The sequence below is a fragment of the Dioscorea cayenensis genome, chromosome 9, assembly GCF_009730915.1.
Source record: "Dioscorea cayenensis subsp. rotundata cultivar TDr96_F1 chromosome 9, TDr96_F1_v2_PseudoChromosome.rev07_lg8_w22 25.fasta, whole genome shotgun sequence".
Classification (NCBI taxonomy): Eukaryota; Viridiplantae; Streptophyta; class Magnoliopsida; order Dioscoreales; family Dioscoreaceae; genus Dioscorea; species Dioscorea cayenensis.
The window spans coordinates 5,713,490-5,722,422 of NC_052479.1; the positions used below are offsets into that span (position 1 = coordinate 5,713,490).

The 8,933-nt window shown below is 43.4% G+C and overlaps 1 non-coding gene across 1 annotated transcript; it reads right to left on the bottom strand.

Annotated features, from left to right (window-relative positions):
- Positions 1-8,203: 8,203 nt before the first annotated feature.
- LOC120269853 lies at positions 8,204-8,310 on the bottom strand. The gene has a single exon (XR_005539484.1). It is a non-coding gene; the product is annotated as a small nucleolar RNA R71 (small nucleolar RNA).
- Positions 8,311-8,933: the final 623 nt, after the last annotated feature.

Genomic DNA, 8,933 nt, shown 5'->3' on the forward strand with positions numbered 1-8,933 from the left:
GGAATACTCCATATCGCTTCAGGGTGTTTGCAAAGCGAGACTTCATAGAGTGGGTTCCTCTATCGTACGATGATGGCTCTCGGTGCACCAAACTGCGGAGAATAGTTTTTAAAAATTTTTACTACCACTCGTGCATCACTTGTGGGGGATGCCTGTGCTTCAACCCATTTAGAAATATAATCTACAGCTACCAGAATAAACTAATTACCACCGGGAACTAGGGAAGGGTCCCTATGAAATCAATCCCCCACACATGAACACTTCACAAGCTTGGGTCCGGGTTTGTGGCATCTCATCTCTCCTTGAAATGTTTCCAAATCATCGACACCTATCGCAACATTGAACAAACTTTTTGTGCATCGAGAAAGATGGACGGCCAATAGAAACCCGTATCTAGAATTTTTCACTGGTTGTTCGGTTGTATCAGAATGCTCCCGTGAGGACCGTGATGGCAATGCTCAAAGATAGAATACCCTTCCGAATGAGATACACATCTCCTCACCACCGTTGGCGGAAGTTCTAAACAAATAGGGGATCTTCCCGGAGTAATATTTTTATATCGAGTAGAACTTCTTCCGTTGTTGATAAGTCGACCGATCGGGATGTGTCCCTCAGAAAGCAAGATAGTTTGCAAAATCAGTGAACCATGGAATTTCTTCTTCTCTCATTATTTGAATGCTAAACAACTGCTCATCAGAAAACCATCATTTATCTCTTTCTATCCTTGGTGCTCTCCAATGGGATCACAAGGTGCGATAGGTGGTCGGTGACCAAATTTTCAGCCCCGCCTATCCTTAATCTCCAAGTCAAACTCACGAACCAAGAGTACCCACGGATCAAACAAGGTTTTGCATCCTCGTTTGCTCAAAAAGATATTTTTAGAGCATAATGGTGCAGTGAACACGATCGAGCTTTGATAACACTAAATATGAAATGAAACTTGTCAAATGCAAAAACCACAGCAAGCATTTCTTTCTCGGGGGTCGTATAATTCTCATGAGCATCATTCAATGTCTTGCTTGCATAGTAAATAGGGTGGAAATGTCTCCCGACGTTGCCCAAGAACTGCCCCCACTCGCAAAAGTCGCTAGCATCACAAATGAGTTCAAAAGGTAAATTCAATCGGGGACACAATAATCAGGCCTTCAACAAGCTTTTTCTTAAGGGTAAGAAAAGCGATCATGCACTCATCACCAAACTCGAATGCCGCATCCTTCCTGAAGAAGTTTTTGTGAAGTGGTCGTGCAAATCAATGAAAAATCCTTGACAAATCTTACGTAAAACCCTGCATGTCCCAAAAACTCCTAATGGCATTCACCGGCGTTGGGGAGGTAGTCGCTCGATGGTGGAAACCTTGGCCTTATCCACCGCAATTCCTTGTTGTGATATCCTATGACCAAGCACAATGCCTTCCTTGACCATAAAATGACACTTTTTCCCACTGAGAACCAAGTTGGTTTCCTCACATCTGGCTAAAACCCGTTCTAGATTTTTGAGGCAAAGGCCGAAAGAATCACCAAAAACTGAGAAATCATCCATGAAAACCTCCATAATATCTTCCACAAGATCATCAAATATGGACTATAATGCATCATTTGGAAGGTAGTCGCTGCTACATAGACCGAAAGGCATACGAAGGTAAGCAAAAGTACCATAGGGGCATGTGAAAGTTGTCTTCTCCTGGTCTTCTGGGGAAATTGGGATTTGAAAGTATCCGGAGAGACCATCCAAGAAACAGTAATATGAGTGCCCTGCTAGTCGTTCAAGTATTTGGTTAATGAAAGGCAGAGGGAAATGATCTTTTCTAGTAGCATCGTTGAGTTTTCTGTAGTCTATGCACACCCTCCAACCTGTGAGCGTTCTAGTGGGGATTAATTCATTTTTTTCATTAGTGACCACCGTCATCCCCCCTTTTTTCGGCACCACCTGCACTGGGCTCACCCACTCACTGTCAGAGATAGGGTAAATGATGCCAACATCAAGAAGTTTGATCACCTCGCTGCGTACTACTTCTTTCATATTAGGGTTGAGCCGTCTCTGGGGTATAGCTGTTGGCCTATGATTATCTTCCATGAGAATTTTGTGTGTACAAAAGGAAGGACTAATCCCCTTAATATCTGAAATCTTCCACGCAATTGCTATTTTGTGCTTTTTTAACACACTCAGAAGGTCAGATTTTTGCTTAGGGGTCAAGTCCGAGGCAATGATGATTGGAAGTTTTGATCCCTCTGCCAGAAATGCGTACTCCAGGTGCTCGGGTAGCGGCTTCAGTTCTAGATCCGGGGGTTCCTCAATTGATGATTTTAATCCCCCAAACTTCCCAAAATCAAAATCTTCGAATCCTCTATACTCATCATCCGTGGAGCTACCACTATCCATGCACTCTTCTATAGTGTGAATCTCGCGACCACGATGACCCCGAGTCACTTCCCCCATGAGATCTATTTCTCTTCATCTCGCTGAACTAGTACACCAGAGTTATCAGACCTGTTCCTTTCCTCCTCGACGATGGGGTTGGAGGGAGGACAAGTGGAGTAAGCTCAACTATTGGCAACACATTGTTGGTCTTCGCTAATCGCGCTGAATAGGTCCTGCACATCAAGTTCTTCCAAAGGTACAGTTCTAGCCACACGGTAATGCTCAGACCATCTACAACTATCAAGAATGTGCGTACTAATCATCCCTTCTGGTTCAAGTGCCACTAGAGAATCACGTAGGGAATTCGAGTATGGAATATGCAGACAGGAAGCATCACCCCAACTGCTGGCTGAAAACATGATTGTAGTGGATAATGAATAACTAGAAAATGTTAAACAAAAAGAACTATTTAAAAGCAGAAAATAATTTCGAATAAAATAAAAAGGAACAAAAGTGCAAAATAAAAGAAACAAATGTACAGAATTAAAGAAATAATGGCTAAATCAATAAACTCTAAGTTTACCGAGTATTCCTTGTGGGTCCCAGGCAATGGCGCCAAAAACTTGATGAGCGATCCGCAAGTGCACGGAGTCGTCAAGTAATACCCCTCGTGCGAGCACGAGAGGGTCGTATTCCCTGGGCCCAAGAATCTACTCTTACTTCCTCTTTGCGTATTGTCTAGTCGAATGATTCGAAGGGTTTCTCTAATCTATTACTTGAAATAAAAGAACTTCAAATGGAGTCTATGATAAGGTAGGGGTATAAAATCAGGGGAAAGAAATGGTCACGGATGCGGATTCCCTAGGGGCTACTAAAGTGCAAAGGATGCTAAGAATGTCATGCAATTGAAGGTTTGGACCTAGAGATTTCCTAAATTAGATCAACCCGATGGTCACGGCAATTAACCCCTAATCCGGTATAAGTATTGACACAGAATTTCTTCTGATCAAATCCTCATATGATTGCATTAACAAGTGGGGAAATCCCTAATTAAGGCCGGAACACAACTTGGTCTAGCCCTAATGGTGGAGGGGTCACGAATACCCGATGGTCACGGGCGTATTCGCACATGAATCCCTTCCAAACTTGGCGTGTCTAGTACAAGGGCGATGGTCATGCTACCAAGTACAACCTAGCAGCTTGGTTTTACGAGAGTTCTCATGTAAGCAACACATCAAATGCACCAAGAATGAATCACAAATACACAACAATTGCAATAGACAAAATTAAATCATCCAAATACACAAGTTCACTCAAAGGTTCACCGGCATCCGGTGACCTTGGGGTCTACTCGTCCATGCAAAAAAATACAAGCAACAAGTCCATGAAAACAACTACAAATGGGATAACTCCCTCAAACAATAGAAGTAGGAAGACAAGCCAAGCTAGGTGGAAATACTTCCACTGACCCCGCGATGGGGGTGGCTTCCCTCGTCGTCTACAAACTCCCAAAGAAGAGATCGATGAAGATCTAGCCAAAACCGAGCTTCTCCCTTTGATTTCCCTTCTCCAAAACGTGTGATCTTGCCTCCTAAAGACTGGTGAAAATCGGCTCCAAGAACTCTCCCAAAAACTCCTCCCCTTGCCCTAGAAAAATCGGTTCATTTATATCCCGTCAGTCCATGCGGGCGCATGGAGCCCGTGAAGTTCACAGCCAAATGACCAGAAAACATGCCGGTGCTACGATGACTCGACTACAGGGTGTTTTTACTCCGATATTCCCCGCTACAGATCTGAGTATTGAGAATTTCCAAACGAACCTCACGGGCACCCATGCGGGCACATGGAGCCCGTGAAACTCAAAAGCAAAATGCCCACAAAGCAAGAACAATGACTCGCTACAATCTGCTACATGCTGCTGCTACAGTCTTTGGGACCCCAAAAATGTCTGTTTTTGGTGTCGAATTCATCCGATTTACATTTTTTTGAGCATCGTTCGACTCATTTAAGACCTGCAACACCGAAATAACCAATTTAGACATAAAACGGGCATCAATTCGTTAACATATTCACAAATGATACAAGATTAATACATATAAAATACATACATTTAGGCGTTTATCAACATTCTACATGCTTGTATGGAAATTCCACAGGGGCGTGTAAATAATCCATAGGCCCATGTGGATGCCCGATTCTAGTACTATTTAAGCCGCGATTCAGCTCAATTTTTGAGGACATCTTTCTCCTACTCTCCAACTTTTTTCTATCTTTTAGGAGGCTGTCGACTAAGTTTTTGAGAGGCTTTTGGCATGTCTTTGGAGTGGTCCTAAGGATTCAACACCGCGCTTCTCTTGGAAGAAGGTTATTGGGGGAGCTTTTGTTGGTATCGATCCCGCGAGGTGTGCCCTAGGTTGGACAAGGGGAACTTTGGAGAAGAAGAGCCTACTCCACAAGACCATTGACATGAATACCGAGGGGGTTTTCTAATGGATTATTTGTTTTCACTTTTGATTTCATTATTAATTTTATCATGCTCCATGGAGAGCTAAACCCCCTAGTGGGTACATGGATTTTGTAAACCCTAGGATGTTTTTTTTTCATTGACTTTTTATTATGCTTTCCTTAATTGATGTCTCTAATTAAGTTCTAATCTTGAAATCTTGTTGAATGATTTCTCCCTTAGAGTGACACTAGGGTTGATAGACCATCTTGTTAACCTTTATGGATGAGTGACACACCATGAGGGTTAGACAAAATAAGGTTGGAGAGGGTTGAGAGGGTGAGTTAAGAGGTAGCGGAGCGTCCCCTTTCCCATCCGATATGATTTATCCTACCTCCACATTCCAAGAGTTCTTTGAGGTTATAGTAGAGTGAAGGACTAAGGGATGAACTCCACTGGGGCTTAGTTGCACGAGCAATAGAATGAAGCGTTGAAGTGACTTTAGCACCTAGGGCTTAATTGAGACTAGGGATCTTTCACCTGGACCAAAGGGTTAGATCTACACATAGGAATAGGGTTTATCACCTGGAATCCCTAGAGTGTCTTACAACTTTACACAGTGTGAGGTGTTGAGACTGTTTGATTTCTCCGCTGGGGCATAGTGTAGAGTTAGTCATGGTTGACCTTAGGTTTGGGACCATGTATATTCAAGGATGTTCACTACTTATTAAGCATCAATTAGGAGACATAATAGCTGGTCTTGCACTTGAAACATTAGTCCTAGGGGGAGCATTATTTGAGTACCCCACTTCTATCGATTGTCTTTTCTCTCACTTATTTGTACCAACTCTACACTATATCCCTGTCTCAACACCTCACACTATGTAAAGTTGTAAGAAGCTCTAGGGTTTTGAGAGGCTTTGGCAAGTCTTTGGAGTGGTCCTACAGATTCAACACCGTGCTTCTTGATAAGTGCTTGTGCGATCAGAATGCGAAGCATTCATTCCTTATATTGAGCATTACTTTTCTCGGGTTTTTACACTAATATGTATGTTTTTATGTTACTTTCATACAGGTAGGGTTGTGATCCCGATTATGAAGGAAATAGTCCAATGTGGATCATATTGGACCAATTTTGGAGGAAATCTTGCTAAGGTTCAAACGCGAAGACATAGGTCAGGTGTGAGATGCTAGAGTGTGCGCCAACCTCCTCGTATTCGAGTGGGAACATCCATTTGGAGGGGCACAAAGGCAGTCACATTCTAGTATTCCCACTTATGCACATAGAACAAGAGCTCCACCAACGTGTACACCAATGAAGACGCAAGTGATCTACGATGTGAACGTGTGCCCGTTGCGTTACCCCCATGAAAGTATGGAATTGGGAAGCTATTAAGGTCGAAAACTATAGTAGAACACTGTAGCAACATTATAGCATATACTGTAGCAGCACTGCCCACAGCCGGCCGAGAAACCAGCAAAACTGAGAATCCACACGGGCGTGTGGAAATTATCCACGCCCGTGTGGAAATTCTGCACGGGTGCGTGGAGCACCCACGCCCGTGTAGTCGCCCGATTCCAGCCTTATTTAAAGCCGATTTAGCCCCGATTTTGGGATTCTTTTCTCCATCTTTTCTCCAACTTGAGAGAGGGCTTTGGCTAGGGTTTCGAGGGGTATTGGCCAAGGTTTTGGAGAGGTTCTATGGCTCCGACATCATCATTCCTTAGGAAGAAGGTTGGTAGGGGAGCTTCTGTTGAGGCGTATCCTATACCGGACAAGGGAATCCTTGGACACGACATTCTATTTGTTTGATTGTACTTAGCTCCATGGAGAGCTAAACCCCTAGTGGGTACTCGGGTATTGTGAACCCTAGGATGTATTTTTTTCTTTGAACCTCTTTATTATGCTTTCAATAAACTGATGCTTATTGTGAGTTCCAACCTTGAATTCGTGATTATATAAACATTTCCCTTAGTGTGACACTAGGGTTGAGAGTTCTTGTTGGTAACCTTGTGAGTGAGTGACACACCACGAGCGTTAGACAAAGCTAGGTTCGAGAGGGTTGAGAGGGTGAGTCGAGAGGTACAGGAGCGTCCCCTTTCCCCTCCAGCGTGATAGATTCTACCTCTGTTCCTCGAGTTCTTTGCGGCCATAATAGAGTGAATGGTCTAAGGGATGAACTTCCGCTGGGGCTTAGTTACGCGTGCAATGGAGTGAAGCGTTGAGGTGATCTTAGTATCTAGGGCTCAATTGTGGTTAGGGACCTTCCACCTGGACCAAAGGGTTAGGTCTATAATTTGGAAGAGATTTATCACTTGGAATCCCTAGAGCTCATCCCAACTCTATGTGAGTGCGAGGTGTTGAGATTGTTCAATTTCTCCTCCGGGACATGTATAGAGTTAGGCATAGTTGACCTTAGATTTGGGACTATGTAATTAAGGATTTCCACGACTCACCATTGCATTGATTAGGAAGCATAATAGGGTTTTTGCACTTGAAACAATTATCCTAGGTGGAGCATTATCCGGGCACCCCATCTTTATCGATTGCCTTACCCCCTTCTTTACTTTTGCTCTCTTACTTGTTGCTTTTACTATTGAGAATTGAATCATTGTCACACTCATTATCATTGATCATTTACATAGCTAAAAATAGAATTAAGTATTTTTATTCCCTACTCCCTGTGGATTCGATACATGCTCACCCAGGATTATTACTTCGACAAACCCGTGCACTTGCAGGATATACGAAAGGGGACCTTGTCAAGTTTTTGGCGCCGTTGCCGGGGAGCTAGGTCTTTAGAGATACTTTGCACTTGTTTTCTTAGCTATTTCACCACACATTCTATTTCACGTCTTCTTATTCTATCATTTTTCTGATTTTCTCTTTCTTTCTTTTTGGTGCAGCTCCAGGTTATGACCCGAGGGAATCCATCAATATTGATTGAAGGAGACCCTGAGCTTGAACGTACAGTTAGAAGAAAAGCGAAAGAACCTGTGCAAGATCAGCATAATTCAGCTGATTTGGAAGGAGAGGAATCTAAAAACATGACAGAATAGAATGAGCAACAGCGAACAATATCCGACTATGCCAGTCCCCCTATTACAGCTCAGAACTTCGAGCTAAAGCCGGTATTCATCCATATGCTGTAGCAGTCTGCACAATTCAATGGTTTGGCCGATGAGGATCCAAATAGTCACATAGAGAGCTTTCTCAAGGTGTCTGATATGCTGAAGATAAATGGGGTGACGGATGATGCCATCAAATTGAGAGCCTTCCCATTTTCCTTGAAGGGGAGAGCGAAGCAGTGACTACACTCATTACCTAGAGCATCAATCAATACATGGGAGGAGATCGTAGAAGCTTTTCTAGCCCGTTATTTTCCTTCCAGAAAATCAGCAAAGCTTAGGAAAGAGATCTCGTCCTTTGTTCAGTTGGAATTGGAGTCTCTATTCGAGACATAGGAAAGGTTCAAGGAGCTCCTGAGAAGGTGTCCGCAAGACGGATTCCCGGAGTGGATGATTGTTCAAACCTTTTACAATGGTTTGAACCCAAGTATAAGGCAACTCTTGGATGCGGCAGCAGGAGATACCTTAGGTAGCAAAATTGATGCGGTGGTCGGTCAATTAATTAAGGAAATGGGGTTAAATAGCTACCAATGGAATGCTAGGGAGAAGAAGAAGGTGGTCGGTCTCCATGAAATTGATGTGGTAAACTCATTGGCGGCGCAAGTAGAGAGTCTTAGTAAGAAGCTAGATCTCGTAGCTTCGAATAGAGTTGTAGCCGTGACCAATTGCACCGGTTGTGGTGGAGGACATGCTCCCTCCAATTGCCCGATCGTTATTGCTGATGTTTCTTCAGTGGAAAACATTGACTTTGTAGGTAATGGCATGAGACCTCAAGGGAACCCATATAGCAATACTTACAATTCAGGGTTGGAAGAATCATCCCAATTTTTTTCATGGAGTAATCAAGGACCACAAAAGGCCATGGGGCCACCGGGTTTCCAACAACAATAACAAGCCCCTCAAGTGGAAAACAGAATTTCAGGCTTGGAAACCCGAATGATGGATTTAGAGAAGCACTTGGCTAGATTTGTTCAATCCGCAAATACACGGTTTGAATCGACCG